We start from the raw sequence: 20794 nt of genomic DNA on the forward strand, positions 1-20794 counted from the left end.
AGAAGGCAAGAAGAATGTGCACACTGTGGGTTGCTGGAGGTGGTAGAGTGGGCTGGGGAAGAAAGGTTTTCAACATTTATATCCTCAAATCTGAGGACCATTCCCTTCCTTGGCCTTTGTTGCTTAAGCCCCTGATTATACACTTTGGAGACAGAATGTTGGAGGCTTATTTAATCAGCCTGGTGTCTGGCACGTGGCAAGTACTAAATATTTGCTGGCTGTTGAGTAAACTCTGGTTGATATTTTTGTCACCAAATATGGAGGGAAAACTGTCCCTTTGGCTCGGCCAGGCTTCTTTCGCTGCATGAAGTGAGTCTAGTCCAGGGCAGAAGAAGAGATGAATTGACCTTCCAAGGTCTCTTCCTGCTGAAAAGACAAGGGTTTGTCAGCAGGCACTGCTGTGGAGAGCAGGCCCCCATTCCTGACTTCCTCAGAGGTACATTGGCTTTCTTTTCACCAAGTGATTAGCAGGGAGATTGGCAGGCAGTAGTGGCAATGGAAGTTTAATGTTCTGGAAACCCAGTCTTTTTCCCTTTTCTCCGAGGTTTTCCCTGGTGAGCCAGGGAAAGGTCTTGCAGCTTAACAGGCAGACAGGGATGGGGCCCTGGAGTTTTACCATCAGAGACTGAAATTTATCACTGTGACACCTACCCCAGGCATGACAGCATTTGTAGGGGAGAAGTGGCCGGTTAGGGGGAGGAAACTGCTGTCCTGCCCTGGGGATGCTGTCCCTGGCAGGGCACTGAGACCCTGTGGTGACCCTGAGATTTGACTGACCCATCCCTCCCTTGGGCCCGTGCTGCCCAAGGCAGGCCAGAATATTGTTGATTCATAGCCCCCCACACCCCCCACCCCGCCGCAGCTAAATAAATCAATGGATCCTAAAGTTCTGAGCTGGTACCCAACACTTGGTGGATCCTGAGTCCTTTATGCCTGTCTAACAGAGGACTCGATGTAGTGGGAAGAGCTGATAGCCCTGTCTGCCTCCCTGCCTCTTTCGTCTGCTGGAGGCTGCAATACACAATGTCTTCCCTTTTCTACACTTGACCTTAATATATTTGAAGAAAGCTGTCATGTCCCTTTTTAGTTTTGTCATCTTCCAGCTAAATATCCTCACCTGCTTGTTAAATCATATGACATTGTTTCCAGGCATCTCAACATGTTGGCCTCTCTTTTGTGTACGAACTGTTGGTTAATATCTCCCTGATGTGTTGCGTTCTGTATCTCAGGCTCAGTGCTTGGGATGTTATGAATCTCTTTTGGCGGTGTAATGCCATGATTTAAGAGCACAGGTTTTGCAGTTGGGCTGACCTGGGTTTAAATCCTGGCCCTGCCCAATTGAATAGCTGTGTGATTGTGCAGACTGCATTTTCCAAAGATGGCTTCCACAATACATCCTGTCCTGCATATTCTTCTTAAAGTGTGGCAACACGCATCCCATCAAGTGGTGGAGTCTATGTCCCTTCCACTTGAACCTGGGCTGACCTTTGTGACTACATGGCCAGTAAGTGATGGCAGAAGTGCTGCTGTGAGGCTAGGTCACAGAAGTGCCATGCACTTCCACCTCGTCCTCTTTGGTTGTGTACTCTTGGCACTCAGTCACCATGCTGCGAGGAAGCCCAAGCTGACCCAGGTGGAAAGAACCACTGGAGAGCCACATGTGGGTGTTTTGGCTAATAGCCGAGCTGAACTCCTCATCTATAGCTAGTGTCAAGCACTGGACATGTTGTGAGGAAGTCACTGAGATGGCTCCAGCCCTAGCTGCCATCTGACTGCAACATCATGAGTGAGCTCAGGCGAGAATCACCCAGCTAAGCCCAGATAGCCCCAGAATAAAATAATCATTTTAAGTCATTAAGTTTAGGAGTGATTTATTATGTAGCAATAGATCATCAGAACAGTGATCTTAGGCTTTGCTGGAGCTCCCGAGCCTCAGTTTCCTTACCTGTGAAATGAGGACTATGAAGTCTACCCTAGAGGATTACTGTGAAAATTAAAAGACAATGCATAAAAAGTACTTAGCATGTGCTTGCCACACAATAATTAGGCAATAAATTATTAACTATGATTAATGACATCACGAGTGAGATAGGAGGGGTGATCTGGATTGAGACCTCAGGTCTAGGTAGTGACAGAAGGATGGGGAACTGAACTTGCAGTGGGACAGCCTCTGGGGAAATAAGCTGAGAGTCAAGCCACAGGTGCCAACTGTGCAGTGAGCTGCGACAAGATTCAGGCAGCATCCAGTGTGAGGAAGACCAGTCCAATCTGGGGAATCTTCTACTTCTTCGTCTGCATGAAGCATGCAAACTGTCGGTGTTGAGATGAAAGGCAAAATCTGGTAAATCCTGGAGGTGGCTGCTGGGAGAGTGTGGGCAGCACACAGGAAACCTATTGCCAAAAGATTAAGCAGTGTTGGGGACTTGGCCACTGGGGTGCGCCACAGAAAACTCTGGAGGTGAGAGGGGTTGTGTGAATATCCCAGGAATCTGAGGTCACAGCTGGCAGAGTTAACAAAGCAACAAGGTGGGGAACCAGGGAGGATGCCTGATTACATTCTTCTGCATGACGTTTTCTTGTGGTTTGGTTCCCTGCTTCAGAGGGTCTCAGGATGTGAAAGGTGTAGTTTGCTGAAGTAGGTGTCTGCACAATTCAGGCAGCCAAGAGCCGTTAAATCTTACAAACCAAAACTAACCACATCTTCTGCAAAGAAATCTATCATCACAGAACCCTATATTCTACCTCCACAAACAATACATATGCTCATTTTAGAAAGATTAAATACTATGAGAAGGAAAAAGAGAAAAATAAAAATCTCCCAGATTCCTACAGCCCAGAGATATCCTGTTAATATTTTGGTATATATATATATATAGCCTTCCAAAATGTATACAAAAACAGAACCGTACTGTTTTGTAACCTGCTTTTATTGCTTAATGATATGCCTTGGACATCTTTCCATGTTATGAAATATGCATCTGTAGTTCTGAGCTTTTCAAATGGGGACGTGTAGCAGTGTGCTAGGGTTTCTACCAGCTGCAGGAAAATTGTGGTTCATCACACTACAGCATCAATTTTATTCAGTGCTAAGTTGCTTAAAATATTATTTTAATATTTAAACCAACCCAGCTATGGTGTGGAGCAGAGTACAAAATTTACATGAATTTTTAGGAGACAACATGAGACTTCAAAGACATATCCTTTGACTCATTCTTTTGTATCATTATTTTTTATGGCATGTAGCCATTAACTTATGGGGATCATTTGAGTAGATTGTGTGTAAGGGGAGGTGGGAAGAGTTAAGTGACAATTTAGAGACAATAAGGGCACCCAGAGTCCTTCCTTGAGGCACAGAGTCCCTTGCAGCGAGATGATATGGAGAGCAACGTGGGCATCTTGAAGTCTTGGTTTGGCCTTTAGAACCTGCGCCTGGGTGGGTGGCTTATTTACAAGCAGTGCCATCCCTAACATCCTCCTTAGCCTGTTGGCATAGAACAGTTGAAGGCAGGGGTGACACCAGGGTAGGGAAAGTATGGCTGTACCTGGCATGGTACTTAGAACTAACCCAGTAGCTCCACGTGAACTATGCACAGAGTGAAGTTATTCAGTCCTAGCTCTGCTATTCACGAACTCTGTGAATATAGGCAATTTACTTCTCTTTGCTTCAGTTTGGCACCTATAAACTGGTGATAAAAGCATCATCTCATAGGATTGTTGGAGGTATTAAATGAGTCAAGTACAGTACTTAGAGTATCATTTGGGACATAGTATGTGTTCAACATATGTTGATTATTATTATGATGTAATATACGTTGCATAGCTTCTCATGGTAAATGTGTCCCATTCTTGTTCAAACTGAGCTTGTGACTGAAACTCTTGGGTCTTTTTCATTGGAATTGTTATCAAGCTTGCATTCTCGGTGCTATTACTAGTTTTTAACTGCATGGCTTATTAATGTTCATTGCTTTGATTCTGATCTAGTATTCTAGCCTGTGGTAGTTATCCAACAACTAAGTCTTCCTTTTGAGAGTCAGTTGGGTTTCAGGTTCTAACAACATTTGTAATTTTGTTGCCCCCGTTCTGCAGATGACAAAACTGAGGGAAGGAAACTATGACCTCTTGAGTGAGTCTTTTGTGCCAGATTTTGCTGAGGGCCTCTTGGTTAATCCTCAGAGCAAGCTAAAGAAGCAAGATTTATTATTTCCATTTTACATATGCAGAAACCGCAGCTCAGAGTGGTTCGGCAAATCACCCAAGGTTGCTTAGATGGCTCAGCACTTTCCCCCTACATTACACTACCTTCTAGTCTTGGGTTTTCCGTAAATCTAACTGTCATGGTTGAATTTAAGCTGCTGAAGTAGGTATTTCACAGGACAAAGCCAAGGACAGAGACAAACCACTGGAGAACCCCTTCTAGGTAAATCTATGGCTCTTATGTCTGTCCCTAAATCAATACTTTTGTAGGGGATCATTCAACCACTGAAATTGGAATCAGATGCTGCTATTGGAAATTGAGGTTTAGAGTGTGTTAAGAAGTTACAGAGAAATCTGCTTCCTTCATTTCTTTAAGAGAAGCACCTCCTTGCCCCAGCTCTTTCCTTCTCCCCTCTCAGCAGGAGTCTGGATGCTTATAGAGTCACATGTCCTAAATCAATCCCAGAAAATGTTCCTTTTCAAGCTGTGTGTGAGAAGCTTTACAGAGTATCCTGGGAACAGGCAGCATCTGCCTGTATTTACTCTTGTTGTTGATTAAAGCTGACAGCTGGAGCACCAGGAGCCGAGGCTGTAGGCACACGACTGCTGACAAGAGGGGAAAGAGTCAGTGGCAGTGGCTAGACCAAAGGAAACCCAGTCCCTTCTTTCTCATGATTACAACCCTAGACTTGACAGAAGAGGAGTCAGGTCAAGGGAAGAGGGGGACGGTCATCTAAGGCAACTTTCTCCCAGGATGGAAACTTTCTCTGCCCCATTTTGAATGGAAAGAAGCAGTGGCATAGATTTCCATGGAGGCTGGTGCCAGTGGGCTCCACGGCTGTGGCCAGAGGCTGGTGGGAAGCAGCATGAATGGCATTTTCCCTAGAGGATGATGAAATAGTGGTGCCTGGAGCTTTGGATACTCTGATTAACTCTCTGACCCCCGCTGATTCAAGGATACCTCAAGCAGAATGAGAGAAGGGCAAGTTGAGAGAGAGTGCCCCCGATCACTGCTCATGGAATGATGTACCTATTGGAGTTGGAAATCCTCAGTTCCCATCTCTATGCTACATGATGGCAGGTGTAGTGCAGTGGGATGCTTGGACGTGGAATAAGCTTGCACTTCCAACTCCTCCATATGGCCCTTCTGGAGGGGGACGATTAAAGTAGCAACCCTGTGTCTTCTGTTGCTGTCCTTCACAGAGCTGCTCAAATTCTTCCAGGCTCCCCATCCCACTGAGAATGAAATCCAAAGTGCTCATCATGGCCCATGTACCCTGTGTGCTCCGACCTCTGCCTCGCTCTCCAGCCTCCCCTCCTACCACATGCCCCACAGGAGCCTCCATGCTGTGCTTTGAATGTGCCACGCATGTTCCTGCCTCAGAGTCTTCACACTTTCTGTTCCCTCTCTCCAACGGTTGCCAAATTTAGCAAATAAAAACACAGAATGCCCAGTCAAAATAGAATTTCAGAGAAACAATGAAGAATTCTTAGTATAAGTATGTTCCATGCAATATTTGTTCACCTGAATTTTGTATGTAACTTGGCATCCCGTGCTTTGTTTGGCGACCTTGAGGGCTCTCTGGAATGCTGCTCCCTTGGGTATGCGTGTGGCTTGTTCCCTCTCCCCCTCCAAGTCTCTGCTCACCTCACCAGAGGACTCGCATTCCATCTCATCTACAATAGCAATCAACTCTCTTATCCTGCTTTTTCTCCTTTAGAGTTCTTACCACTACCTGATGTAATATGGTTTATTTATTCATTTATTTGTTGACTTTATGTCTCCTTGGCTATTGTGAACTCTACCAGCATGGGATTTATCTTCACTGTGGTATCTTCAGTCTCCGGAATTGTTGGTGCTCAATAAATGTTTGCAGAGTGACCGAATGACCTTATCCGGGCTCTTCTTTTGTGATGTGGATCCCTTGATCTCTCTGATCTCATCTCAGGCCACTCCCCTTCCCACAGGGCATGAGCTACGCTGGCCATCCAGCTGACTCTCAGACGTGCCAAGCCCATTCCTGCTTCTAGGACTCAGGACTTGCTGCCTGGCACAAACCTCCCCCTGTGTTTGAATGGCTGCTCCTTCTCTTCTCCTGGGTCTCAGAGAGGGCTTTTCCAGCCTCTCTGCTGACATGAGCCCTCTGACCCTGGACCTTTCATTCACATGACAGTTTTATTTCCCTTAAATACCTTATTGCTGACCTGGCACAGTAGGTCATGCCTGTAATCCCCACACTTTGGGAGGCCAAGGTGGGCGGATCACTTGAAGTCAAGAGTTTGAGACTAGCTTGGCCAACACAGTAAAACCCCATCTCTACCAAAAATACTAAAATTAGCTGGGTGTGGTAGCACACGTCTGTAATTCCAGCTACTTGGGAGGCTGAGGCATGAGAATCGCTTGAACTCGGGAGGGTTAAAAGAAATCTTATTGCTCTTGAAAATTATTTGTTTAATGACTTTTTTTTCTTTTCAAGACAGGAGCTTGCTGTCGCCCAGGCTGCAGTGCAGTGGCTCGAATGATGAGCCCCTCCGCATTCCCTTTCCCCTTCTGTGGCTTGCTGCAGATGATGACAAGGCCCAAAGGGCTGGTGATAGCCACAGTGACCTTGGAGGCTGCTGTGGAGGATTGTGGAGGATTTAAGCATTCTCCCCAGGCTGTCACATGAAAAATAAACCAACTTCTTGTGTTTTCGGTCACCAAACTTTTGGTGTTTGTTACCAAAGTTAAGCCTGCACTAATTAATACATGGTTGTATTCACTGTGTCTAATATATAGAAAGTGCTCTATAAATGCTTTGTTGAGTTCCCTGGTGAGGAAGATCTGTCTATTCCCGCAAATGGAACAGAATTGTATTAAATAACTAAAGGGAACCAGCTGCTTTCTCTTATTTGCCCAGATAGCACTCATGTCCTCCTTAACTCCCTAAGGTCATCAAACTCACTGTGTGTGAGTCCCTCTTCTGGATTTATCAGGGGTTGAACTTTCAAAGCACAAGCAAAGAAGACTCTGTGAGAGATCCCTATGGTCAGCAAAAGGCAGCCATGATGGTCTTCCACTTGATCTGTGTTGCCCCTAAGACACCCTGGAGATAGATGCTACAGCACAATTGGTAAAAGATTCCTGTGATGAATTTCTAGGGGCTCTTTTGATGGAAATTCATCTTAGCAGGTTGATGGCAGATATTCCTGGCCCAACTGTTTCACGCTCTCTGTTTTTTTTTTTTGACGTATCTCCACTCTCAGACTGGTTTTCTGGCTCCTCAGTGTTGAATGACCCTTAAATTTTCTATAGCCTGGGGCTTAGTCGCACACTCCTTATTCTGTTTCTATTAAGAATTTTTGCATGAGATTTAACAGTTTTTTTCTTGTGGAGTCTTCATCTATCCTTAAAAGGAACCTTGATCTCACTTTCATTACATGTAGGCACTGTACGTAGGCATGGACAAAATCCCTCTGTGATGCAACCAAGCCTCAGCTTCCCAAAGTGCTGAGATTACAGATGTCAGCCACTCTGCTGTGCCTGGCCTGGATTTTTTAAAAAAGAAATTTTACTTCGAAGTCAAGGAAACAAAACAAATTGAAAAGTTGAGATCTGAAAGAGTTTAGAGAGCATTAGTTCCTGGTTGGCATAGCTTACAGTCTACCAGTTCATACATGAATCGCTTAACAAATGTTTACTGGGTTCCTTGTGAGGCGCTGCACTAGGCACAGGGGATTCAAAGATGAACACAGTGAAGACTTTGGCCTCAGAGCACTCCTAGTGTATACAAAAAACAAGTAGGAAAAGTTTTACAATATAGTGTGATAAATACAATCAGGGAGGCATGTAATGGTGGGATTTTTTTCAACACAGTTAAGAAGGTTCTAGATTCCTTCCTCTCCTAGGTGCTATCTGAGGAGCCCCGCTCCAAAAATCTCCTTATTCAGTTTTGAACACCACATTTCTCCTGTTTCTTTCTTTGTGAACCATTGCAGGGAAGAAAAGATTACAGAAAGGATTATGTTCTTTAGTACCCCTGGCAGCACTAAACACTGGATTTGGGGGGAGTCCTACATCTATGTATGGCATCATTCTTTTGAGTAAATGTGATTCAATTAACAGATAACTTCATGTGTTTTAATTTGTGTACCTTTATAGGAATTTGCATATAAACAAATATAATAAGTGAGAAAAAAATTCCCTTGAGTAGACTATATCCCCCTTTTTTGATTTGGAACATCTGGCTGCTCCTATATGTGAACAAAGACAGAAAGTAGCCTCGGCTGGGCGTGGTGGCTCACGCCTGTAATCCCAGCACTTTGGGAGTCTGAGGCAGGTGGATCACCTGAGGTCAGGAGTTCGAGACCAGCCTGGCCAACATGGTGAAACCCTGTCTCTACTAAAAATACAAAAATTATCCGGATGTGGTGGTGCATGCCTGTAATCCCAGCTACTCAGGAGGCTGAGGCAGGAGAATCACTTGAACTTGGGAGGCGGAAGTTGCAGTGAGCCGAGATTGTACCACTGCACTCCAGCCTGGGTGACAGAGCCAGACTCTGTCTCAAAAAAAAAAAGAAAAAAAAAAAAAAAGAAAAAAAAGGAAGTAGCCTCTACCATGGAACATTTGCTTACTCCTGGGAGAATCTGTGCCTCTAGCTGTATCCAGCAGTCCCCACCGTGCTCAGTCCTCAGGTTCCGTGGGAGGAGCACCAGGTTCTCGTGGCCACCAGTGTTTCCCCCAAGCAGCTGTTCTCTGGCAGAGGAAGACAGGAGCCCTGATCAACTTCAGAAGGGATATTCCCTTTGGGTCACCTTCCAGAGAGGTTAGAGAACCTCATCAAAAACAGCATCATCAGTCTTTACTCTCTTGATCCAATTCTGATTTGAAAGAAAATAAAGAACAGCAGGATTAGGAGAAAGAGAAATGGAGGGGTCCTCAGCACTGGGGTGGCAGAAGGTAGGGTTGACACTGCAGAGAAAGTTGTTTCTGCTCTGGTGCTCTTCTGTGGCGGTCACGAGGGGGCCTGTGAGGTTCACAGAGCATGGGGAAGATGACGCTGTCTTCTGTGTTGGGTTCTGCTTCTGTTCTTGTTCTTCTGTCTTCTGGTGGCTTTCTGGAAGGATGATCAGGATAAGGCAGAGGAACTGTAGATGACCTGGAAATGGGAAAGCTAGGGCTCTCCAGGATCAGAGGAGATCTCTTCATTCCTTAGGTTGGGGACATAGATGAGGAAATTTCTTTAGGAGCAGATTCTCAGGATCAGCTCTCAACTCTATGTGTGAGGAGGGAAGGAAAAAGAATTGAAATAAGCTATCCAATTTCTGAAGGACCCTGACGGGGACCCTGAAAAGTCCCCTGTGGTTCCCCTGTGGTTCCGCCTCCCAAGTTCAATTATACTACCCCTTCCTGTCCTACGGACAAAAGTCCCAGTGGAAAATACCTGGGTTTTAGAGTCCAGGATCTGAGGTTGAGTTCTAGTCCTGTGGCCTGCTAGCCAAGTAACTTAACTTCTCTAAGATTTGCTTTCCTTATCTGCAAAAAAGGAATGAAATGAGATAATGTATAAAAGTGCCTCTAAATATTAGTGTTGTGTAAGTGACAGGCTAACTTTACTGCAGGCGTTGGGCCCCACGTGGATATACCATCCTTTGGTTTTGTATCATAATACTTTGGGACTCTGTCCAGACTATGACCTTCTTCAAAGTCTCTCATCTTCCCAGGCTTCCAGAAGAACCAGGAGGTAAGAAGGGGGCCTTCTGGAGCCTTCTGGGATTCTCCTTGTCAAGGACTTACCTGAACATCTCCTTTCCCCTGTTTGTTTCTGTGCAAATGTTCTTCCCTGGGCTGTGGTGCCTCACCTGTCTTGTCAGTTAGGCTATTCCTGACTCATGGCCCAGGACAAACATTACCTGTTCTCTGTAACTTCCTCTGACTCTCTAAGAAAATCAATTTCTTGCTCATCGTGTTCCTGTACAACATTGTAGAGGCCTCTGTTATTGTCTAATCAAGACTAGTTATAGCTTTTCTAACATTTCTGTCTATCTCATTAGACTGTGAGCTCTTCTAAGCCAAGGATGAGTGCAGGATCAAAGATGTAGATGTGCTCAAGCATCTTTATTTTCATGGCTATGCCAGTAGGAGAGGGCTGGATCCCACTCCTATAATGCAGGAGAAGGAAGGGTTGCTTGGGAGTGAGTGGAAGGGAGGTATTTAGTGATGTTTCTCTTTGGCTATTCAAATGCCTGGAGGTAAAGAGAAAAGGAGATGACATGGGCAGGGCCTAGTCATTCTTAAGACTCCATAACTTGCTCAGCAACATGTACCCACAGGAGGAAGAAATTCTGCATGAATTAAAGAATGGACTGGAGCTAGAAGATCTGGGTTCAGGACTTGGGTTCAAGCCCATTTACTAACAGTGGCGTCTTGGGTGTGTCAAGCCATAGTTTCCTTCTCTGTGGAAAAATACTTGTCTAACGGTTTTATAGCAGAGACAGTGCAGTACTATCTGTTTACCAAATGTGGTCTCCTTTGTTCCAAGCACCCAGTCTCCCTTACGATTAGGTAAGCGTGTGACTAAGTTCTGGCAAATGAATGTGGGTGGAATTGATGTTCCCCATTTCCAGGCCTGGCTCATAGAAACATCCCCCGGGATCTTCTGCTCTCTCCTTCCTGGTCTGTGCACTGTGAAAAAAAGACTTAGAGGCTCTGACTTTAAGGAACACTTAGTGGGATGGCAATGCCAGAGATGAAGGAGACTGGGCCCCTGATGTCTATGAGGGACAGAGTTTCCTCTCCTTTCTACCTCCCTATATTGAATTGTGATGAGAACCAGAAGTACTTTCACTATGTTAAGCCACTGAAATCTGGAGGTCATTCTTTGTGGCAGTTGGCCTACTCTGACAGAGTTTAAATGGATAAAATATTTCAAATTTCAAAATGCTACTGGCTATTCAAAATGATACTGGTTGTTATTATGGCAGGTTTTTTTTTTTTTTTTTTTTTTTTGAGATAGGGTCTTTCTCTGTTGCCCAGCTTGAAATACAGTGGTGTAATTATAGCTCACTGCAGCCTCAAACACCTAAGCTCAAGTGATCTTCTTGCCTCAGCTTCCCGAGTAGCTGGGACTACAGGCATGTACTACCATGCCCAGCTAATTTTTATTTTATTTTATTTTTATTTATTTTTAAATTTTGAGACAGGGTCTCACTCTGTCACCCAGACTGGAGTACTGTGGCATGATCATGGCTCATTGCAACCTCTTCCTCTCAGGCTCAAGCGTTCCTCCTGCCTCAGCCTCTCAAGTAGCTGGGTCTACAGGTGTGTGCCACCATGCCTGGCCCAATTTCCCTATTTTTTGTGGCGATGGGGTTTTACCTTGTTGCCCAGGCTGGTCTCAAACTCCTGGGCTCAAGTAATCCACTGGCCTTGGCCTCCCAAAGAGCTGGGATTGCAGGCGTGAAGCACCAAGCCTAGCCTAATGTGTTTTTTTTTTTTTTTTTTTTTTAATAGAAATGGAGTCTCACTATGTTGCTCAGACTGGTCTCAAACTCCTGGGCACAAATGATCCTCCCACCGTGGCTTTCATTCTAGAAAACTTTTTGTGTGCACAGCTAGGGAGTGTTTTCGGGAGGGCTCCATATACTCCCTGCATTTTCTCAAGGATGAAGAGGAGAGGCCACTGGAAAATATGCAGTGGTCTGACTGCACAGAGGTGTGCATGAGTCGGTGTCGGGGTAAGACTCCTTCCAGGAAGAAGAGCCCATTTGTGGAGGAGTAGGCCTATCTCAAAATAGACACTGGGTGGTGATATCCAGCACCTGGGTGCATCAGAAGAGCCCGGGGCTGGCTGTCTTAAAAGTGACTGCTTGAGGGCTGAGCTACACCAGGACTAAAAAAGGGAGGTGAAATTGGATCAATTGTTAACAGAACCTGGGAAGCCTTGTTGATCCTGTGAGCCACCCAGAGCTCTGTTCTCATCATAAGCGGCTGCTCCCAGTGTTTGATCATACTTGACTTTTAACCATGACCTTCTGGCCTGGCCTAACAGAAGCCTGGTGGAAGACACAGAACACCCTAGAGATATTGACTTGTCCTGTGATGTGGGCGAGGAGTAGGGTGTGATATGGATGGATCCAAACACCAGTCTTCTGGGACATTTCTCCAAGGAAGTCATGAATAATTAGGGGACCACACTTTTGAATCACAGAAAGAAGAGGGAAGGGAAAGAGCTGGGCTCACTTCACTGATCACCAGTCACGGGCCATAACACTTAATCTACATTAACTCTTTTAATCCTTATAACAACTCTGAGATAGGTATTATTCTCACTCTTACAGATAAAGAAACTGAGGCCAAGGAGGTAGAGTCACTTGCCCAGGACCACATAGTTTGTAAATATTAGAGCCAGGATTCAAGCCTCAGTATCTCTGTCTTAAAAGCCCGTGTCCTGACACCGTATCTTGCAGCCTTCCCAACAAGGTAGAGGTATAAAGAAGAGGTCGAGCCTGATAAAGCGACCCCCTGATTCAGTCCTAGGCTTCCTCATGGTGTTGGCTGTTTTCGCTAGTAAGTCTGTCTACAGAAAAACACCTTTTTCTCCTGAGTTTTTGAGAAACTCCTGTCTGTGAGCATTTGAAGCCTCAGGTGAACAGGCAGAGGTCACCAGACAATAGGACTAGAGAGGGGGTCAGGGGGGTATTTAGGAGAAGGAAAGTGGAAGGAGTGAAGAGAAGAGGAAGAAAAGGAGAGAGAGGCAGCAGCTGAGATGGCACAAAACACAGAAAGGAAGGGAAAAGCAAGGGGAGGGAGGAAGACACTTCCCCCCTTGTGGTTTTTATCTTGAGCTGGGTGTTTTCTCTGTGGGAAGGGAGGTGGTGGGCTGCCCTGGGATGCTTGGGTGTCTTTTAGCACCTGAGAATAGATGAGGATTTGATGCCTCTCTGGTACATAGCTGCTTCCCACTTTAGCCTCACCCAGAAACTGAGAACAGTTTCATCTGTTTTCACCTGAGCAATTAATTATTCAAAGCCTAGCCCTGCTCTGAGTCTTTTCTTGGGCCATGCAAGCCACACATTCAGCATGTCCCTGCTTTTTCTTGGAATGTGTGCAGGATATATCCGGAAGAAGTCATTCACTCTAGTTTGGACATGCCTGGCCTGGGAGGCCACTGATGGATGCCACCACATGGTTTTCTGGTACACCTGCTATGGCCATCTAGCCAGCTCCCCCGAGAGATGCCTGGAATAATAACGTTATATTTGTCTTTCTCCAGCTGTCATTCCATTAATGTTTGTGTCTAACCCATAAAGCTTTCAGCAATAGCCATCACCACTTTTCTCTGATCCTGTTTGAGGGGAGAAATATATTAAAAGCAAATTACTTCTCCAGTCCCAGGTCTCTGGCTCAGGGAGGCTCCGGGCTAGGTCAGAGAACAGCAGGAGTCCTCCCGGGAGCTTCCCCATGCTCCAGCCTCCCTGCCAGTTTTCCCAGAGTCTTCTGTGGCGATGAGCTCCAGGGAAGGTAATGAGGATTCTGGCTCGTGGCTTGTGGAAAAGATGCACTTTGTGTATTTTTCTCAGAATTGGAATGAAGTAGGAGGAATGAGCAGCAGCTGGGCCTCTAGAAATACACCCTGCTGACCTAAAGATGTGCCGACGTGTTGGTGCTAGAAAGGGAAAATTCTTTAGGCAGAGTCTCATAAACCTCCTTACATGAGAATTCCCCTGTCGTGGAAAATCGAGATTCTACATGGTGTTTTCAAGTTAATCTGTTAGAAACACTTGTTTATTTTACTTCCAAACTAACCAATTTTTTAGGGAAGGAATGCCTTTAGTCGTGCTCCTAATTTTAAGAGGCTCTGCCGAGTTGTTTTCACTGGTTGAATTATAACAAGACCAGGGAGGTCGTATTCAGTAGATTAATGATGGCAAGGCTGGTGAGAAAATTCAACCTGTTTTGATAAACACAACTTAGCTACCTTAAGTGAACAATTTTCTACAGCAAATATTTTAACACACGTTATCCCCTATAGCAAACTTCAGTGGTCTACTAGTTAACAAGCCAACAGCTCTTAGAGCTCTTAAACCATTCAATACTGTAGAAAAGTTGTTTGCATTTTTTAGGAAGTAGACCTAGATGGAAACTCAACAATGACAAGATACAGAAAAAGTGTGGATTTAACCTAAATTTTGTATCAGATATGTAAATATGTTCTCACCTTTTTCATCTAAGCAAAGTCCCATGCTAGCCTGAGGTTTGACATCTTCAAAGCACTTATGTCAACAGCTTCTTTACTTCATGTTTGTTCTGAATGTTTTTTTCATTAGCTGCCATTTAATCATGGTTGAATAAAATAATCTGGAGCTTATTGTATACTATATATTTGGAATATATATGTGGAAAAATATATATGGAAATATATATTTCCATATCTATTTGTAATATTTGCTGAGAGAGCTGCTCTGCAATCTAATGGGGTAGGTTTGGAAAGAGCTGGAAGCTTGCCTTGGAAGCAAGAAAAGTAGTGGGGCAGCTTTATTCAAATTTGATCCTCTCCTGCGTACCACCTGTGACCTAAATTTGGAGGCCTTCCTTGCAAAGGCGCAAACCCTGGGAGAACATCAAAGCATAGCATCGAGAATTAGGAGGAACAGTATGGTGTTTTTTGTCTAATCCTTGTCCAGTGTGTGATTGTGTCTGAGCCATATTCGTAGCATGACTCCCTATGAGCACAGCACTCACTCTAGGCCTGGCCCACAGTGAATACTTATTGAATGTTGAATGATAAAGTAGATCAATGAGCAACCCACTGGGTGGAGGCAGAGCTCACCATCTCCCAAGCTGCCTGCAGTGTCTGGGTCCCAGAGAATGTATTGATTCCCTCTTTTAGGTGGATCCTCTGACTGTAGCTATGACTCTTGCCAGCCAGTGCCCGGTGTTTATCCCCTGGGCTTAGGCACTGAGTGATAGTGGGAACAGTTAGGAGCAGGCTGCTCCCAGCACATCCTGGCTGGCCATCCTGGAGGATGAATAGGCTGGGCATACTCTGGCTGTGCTTCACTGGGACTCCTTAGCCCAGTGAGCTCAAGGTGTTGTCTGTATCATCACCTCACGTGTCCCCCTGATGTCCCAGGGAAGGGCAAGATGATTCTATTCCACTAGATCAGGAGTTGCAAAGTTTTTCTACAAAAGGCCATGTTGCAAATATTTTAAGATTTGTGGACCATACAGTTTTTGTTATAACCACTGAATTCTGCCATGGTAGTATGAAAGCAGACGTAGATAATAGATAAACAAACGAGCATGGCTGTGTTCCAATAAAACTTTCTTTATAAAAACAGGCAGTGGACTCGATTTAGACCACGGGGCATACTTTGCACTAGACTGTGAGGTCCATGAAACAGGGATTGTGTCTGTTTTTGTCTGAGAGGGAGTATACAATTGTGATAAAGAGCAGGGTCTGAGATCAGACAACTTGGGTCCAAACCCTGTTCCACCACTTTCTAGCTGGGTGGCTATGGGCATCTTGCTTAATTTCTCTGTGCCTCAGGGTCCTCATCTGTCTACCTCCTAGGGTTATAGTGAGAATTAAGTGAGATAACATAAGCAAAGTGCTTAGAACACGTGGAACTTTTACGCCCATACATAAAAAGCATGTAGCTGTTATTAGTTTGATCTCCAATACTTAGCACAGTTCCTGTCACAATGAAGATGCTCATTAAATATTTATGTCATGAACCAGAAGTCCAGGAAGGCAAGACGTGCCATTAGATGTCTCAGAGTGAGGAGCGGCAGAGAATCATGAAGTCACATGGCTGACTTCGGGACTCCTGTCCTGTCTTCCTCAAGTCTTCCGTGGCACAACAAGTCCTTGTTAGGAAGACTTTAAATTATTTATAGTCTCATCCTTTGTAGGACAACTTTTGTGTAGATTCATTGCCTTCACTCTCCCATCCCTGAAAATTCTGAAAATCCTAAAAACCGCCTTCCCTAAGGGATGGGGGTTAGGAAAAAGCCCTTCAAGTTCCAGGTTACTTGTGTGTGTGTGTGTGTGTGTGTGTGTGTGTGTGTGTCGGGGGGGCACATGTGTGCTCCCCCACCTCCTCCAGTGGCCTCAGCATCAGTGTTTTCCAAGGCCTGATATAACAGCAGTGACAGGGGAGTGAGATGAAGTTTGCGTAATGGGGCGAAGGGGAGGAGAACAAAGAGGTGCATGGTAGAGGAAGGGGAGTCTCCTCTACGTGAGGATTTGCCGGCCTCACCTGTTCTGCCTCCTTGGCCATCTGGGCTGGGCCCCCCCAGCAAGTGAAGACTCCCACTTCTGAAAGACGTGGAAGGATGAATTTCACACCCCATTTAACTTTCCAGGGCTCACCAGCTTCACACCTGAGTAGCTGTTGATGATCCCTTCCCCTGCCATTCTCAGTTCCTGTCTGTTCTACAACACTTCCTTCCCCTATCCTCAGCCACCGCAGCCACAGGGTTGGGGCAGAAGGCGGGTGGGTGGGCTCTGCCCCTCCTCTGGTGGGCTGGTATTTCCTGGGCCTGGGGAGACTGGAGAAGCCTCAGGCAGCTGACAGATGGGGAGAGGGGAGGGGAGGGAGGGAGCCCAGAGCTGAAGATTGTGGGGCAGTGGAATCTATTTCTAGAGGGAAAGGGGTGGTGTGGATGCCCAGGAGCCATGGGAAGGGTGAGCTCGTGGAGGCTGCATGTGAATGGCGCTGAAGAGAAAGAGGACTGTGTGCGAAGACCAGGCCCCAGCGTCCACACTCAGATCTTCTGGAGGCGGTCCCTTCATCTCACCACAGGGAAGGAGCCACTCCAGCAAGCGTGACTGCCACCACCCCAGGAGGGGGATGGAGAAAGACCCTCTCCTCAGGGCTCCCAGCCACGCTTCTCTGGGGCTCCGTGTCAAGTGATAACAAGGTCCCTGCTCTCTTTCCCATGTGAGAGCTGGACTGCCCTCACTTTCAAAGGTCACCAGAGGTGGTTTGGGAGCTGGTGAAATGCCAGAGAGCTTTGGTTTGAGGTGGCTATGGTTGGTACAAACCAACTCTATCTTGGTTGGGCCAAAGTTTTCTACCCTCCTGGCAGCTGACTGTTTCCATAAATGGTGAAGGCTACCGGCCAAATGTCTCCTAGATGGACTTCTCTGCAGAGCCCGGAGAGTGAGTGTCCCCTTACATTTTGCACTGTGGGTTTTTTACTCACCTTGCCCTAGCCCTAACCTGCCTCCTGTGTGAACCACGAAGGCCCCAGGCAGCAAATCCACTGATGGCCCACTAGGGGGCCTTGAGGGGCAGAGGTGGGGGGTGGCGCTGCTACGGTGGGAGGAGGACTGCATGTCTTTATTTCCTCCCCAGATCCCAAAAGAGCAAGGCGCTGACAAGAGAGTGGTCTCAGGGGCTTTGAAGATAGGAAATTGTGAATTTGGGTTTTTCTTTGAAAAGAAAATGCCTTTAACTTTGCTCCTTGGTGCCCTGCCTGATTGCCTGTTAGCAGCTCTGTCCTCTCTTTTATTCTTCTCCAGCAGGGCTCCTTAATTTGGTGGCACCAAATGTTGGATGGGCTTCTGGAAGCCTGTGAACACCCTGAGAGGGCATGTAAGAGTGTGGGCTTATGTGTCTATGCGCATTTTAATGGGGATGCGCCTGTAGCTTTGATTAGATTCTCAGAGAGGCCAGTGGGCCCAAAGATGTTGAGAAATGCTAATCATTTGTCTATTGGAACAAAAAACTGTTCTGAGGAAGTTTGCCTGGGGAGTTCCTTATTTAAGGATGGAGCTTTTAATCAAAGGGTGGATGAATGGAAATGAAGGACAGGAGCTGGGGGACTTGTGAAAGCCATCTGTGCTCTGTCCCTAGACCTCAGGAGAACTTCCACTGTGAGGCCTTTTAGAGTGCTTATAACATTCACTTCTACTAAATAGTTCTTATTTTTACCCTTTGTCTCTTTGCTACTAAAACAAAACAGAAGAGAACAAAACAAAACATTAGAAATCAATGAACCTTAAGATAATGAGAAAGCAAGTCATAGACTGAGAAATATTTGCAAAAGATATTTCTGATAAAGGACAGTGATCCAAAATATACAAAGAACTCAAATATACAAAGTTCAACAATCAGAAAGCAAATATGGGCAAAAGACCCACACAGGCACCTCAGCAAGGAAGATGTACAAATGGCAAGTAAGCATATGACAAGATGCTCAACAGCATATGTCATTAGGGAACTGCAAATTAAAATGATGAGCTGCACTACTGTGTATACCTAGTAGAATGGCCAAAATCCAGAACATTGACCACAGCATATACTGGTGAGGATGTGGAGCAACAGGAACTCTCATTCATTGCTAGTAGGAATGCAAAATGGTACGGCCATTTTGGAAGACAGTTTGGTGACTTCTTAGAAAACTAAACATACTCTTAACCATATGATTCAGCAATTGTACTCCTTGGTATTTACCCAAATGAGTTCAAAATTTGTGTCCACCCAAAAGCATGCACACAATTGTTTACAGCAGTTTTATTTATAATTGCCAAAACTTAGAAGCAACCAAAATGTCCTTCATTAGGTGAATGAATACATGGGTACACTCAGACAATGGAATATTATTCAGTGCTAAAAAGAAATGAGCTAGCAAACCATAAAAAGATGTAAAGGAATCTTAAATATATATTACTAACTGAACAAAGCCATCTGAAAAAGTTACATACTGTGTGATTCCAACAGAATGACAGTCTGTAAAAGGCCAAACTACAGAGAGAGTAAAAGAATGGGTGGTTGCCAGGGTTTGGGGTAAGAGAAGGATGAACAGGCAGAGCATGAGATTTTTAGGGTAATGAAACTACTCTCTATGGTACTTTAATGGTGGATGTGTGCCATTCTGCATTTGTCAAAACCCATAGAATCTGCAACCCCAAGAATAAACCCTAATATAAACTATGGACTCTGGGTGATAATGATGTGTCAATGTAGGTTTATTGATTAAAACAACAGTGAGGAAGACTGTGCTTGTGTGGAGACAAGGGAAAACATGAGAACTCTGTACTTTCTGCTTAATTTTGCAGTGAACCCAAAACTGTTCTAAAAAACAATCTATTAAAAAAACAACCAGGCTGGGCACGATGGCTCACACCTGTGATCTCAGTACTTTGGCAAGCCAAGGCAGATGGATTGCTTGAGCCCAGCAGTTCAAGACCAGCCTGGGCAACATGGTGAAACCCCATCTCTAAAAAAAAAATTAGCTGGGTGTGGTGGTGCGCACCTGTAGTTCCAGCTACCTAGGAGGCTGAGGTGGGAGCATCACCTGAGCCCGGGAGATGGAAATGGAGGCTGCAGGGAGCCATGACTGTGCCACTGTACTCCAGCCTAGGCAACAGAGTGAGACCCTATCTCAAAAAAAAAAAAAAAAAAAAAAAAAAAAAAAAAAAAAAAAATTCAAAACCAAAAAACATTAACTTTTTGAGGTTGCATGTTTTCTTTTGGAATGCATGGTATAGGACGGGTGGGGTGGAACACAGAGGTGCTGTGATGTTCCTAGGTGGGTGAGGCTGAGGAGGCTCTGGTGACCACTGGAAGCCGGCAAGCAGGCTGGCTCTCTGCCGCAGAGGAAAGGAAGACAAGAAAGGGGAAATTGGCCCAGGGCAGAACTGTGCACCCAGAGGTTGCAAAGAAAGTAAAGGACCCCCAAAATAACATCAAAGTATCTTCCACCAGTCCAGTGCTTTCTTTATGCCAGGTGTTCTGTTATGCACCCTACAGGCATTATTTATTTAATGCCCACAACAACCCCATGGGGTAGGCAGGCCTGATATGGTATAATAATGGGCACTGACCAAGCAGAATGGAGGCAGCTGGAGCAGGGTCCTGGAGGTTGCTCTCGTGCCAGGCGCTGACCTTTTTAGTTGCTAGATTGTCAGGAGGTCAGGGTAATTCTAGGGAGAGGCCAAGGTGGAGAAATGGGGAGACCACTGGGGTGGGGGTGGGAAAGGCTTGACCAGGTATTCTCAAACTTTAGTGTGCATCAGAATCACCTGAAACATAGATTATGGATGATGAGGAGGCTTGAATCCACTCTCCCTGACTCTGAAGACCCAGCTGTTTCCGTTTCCAGTCTGCTGGCACCCTCAGGGTGCGTAGAGGTCTGGACCAGGGCTGAGGGTGAAGCTAGCAGCACGTTGCAAGCTCTGCCCACCCCTGCTGGGGCTCACCTTCTCTCTGCTGGCCTAGGGAATGCTCCTGAGATTCCTGAGTGGCTTGGCGCTGGCTTCCTTGGCCCCCTCCCTCCCAAGTAGCAGCTGTGAAGTTGACGAATTACGCTAAACTGTGATGCCTCCTCGGGAGCCTGTTCCAGGACGTGCTGTGATGGCTTCCCAAGAAGGCGACAGGCACGTGGTCTGCAAACGAGCCCGCTTGCTCCTTCGCTCAGCACAGCAGCTGCTCAGAGGCAGCGTGGGCTCTGAAAGGCCCGCCAGGGGAGCCTATTAAGAGCCACAACACTGTGAAAAGAACAGCAGAAACGCTCCATTAAATCTGGTGGGGGGCCTGCTTAACAATGGGACCTGCCCCAGGAGTCATCGCTCCATTCAACCCTGCCTCAGTCTCCAGCCTGGCTCT

This window comes from Chlorocebus sabaeus, chromosome 20 (genome assembly GCF_047675955.1).
Source record: "Chlorocebus sabaeus isolate Y175 chromosome 20, mChlSab1.0.hap1, whole genome shotgun sequence".
In the NCBI taxonomy this organism is placed as follows: Eukaryota; Metazoa; Chordata; class Mammalia; order Primates; family Cercopithecidae; genus Chlorocebus; species Chlorocebus sabaeus.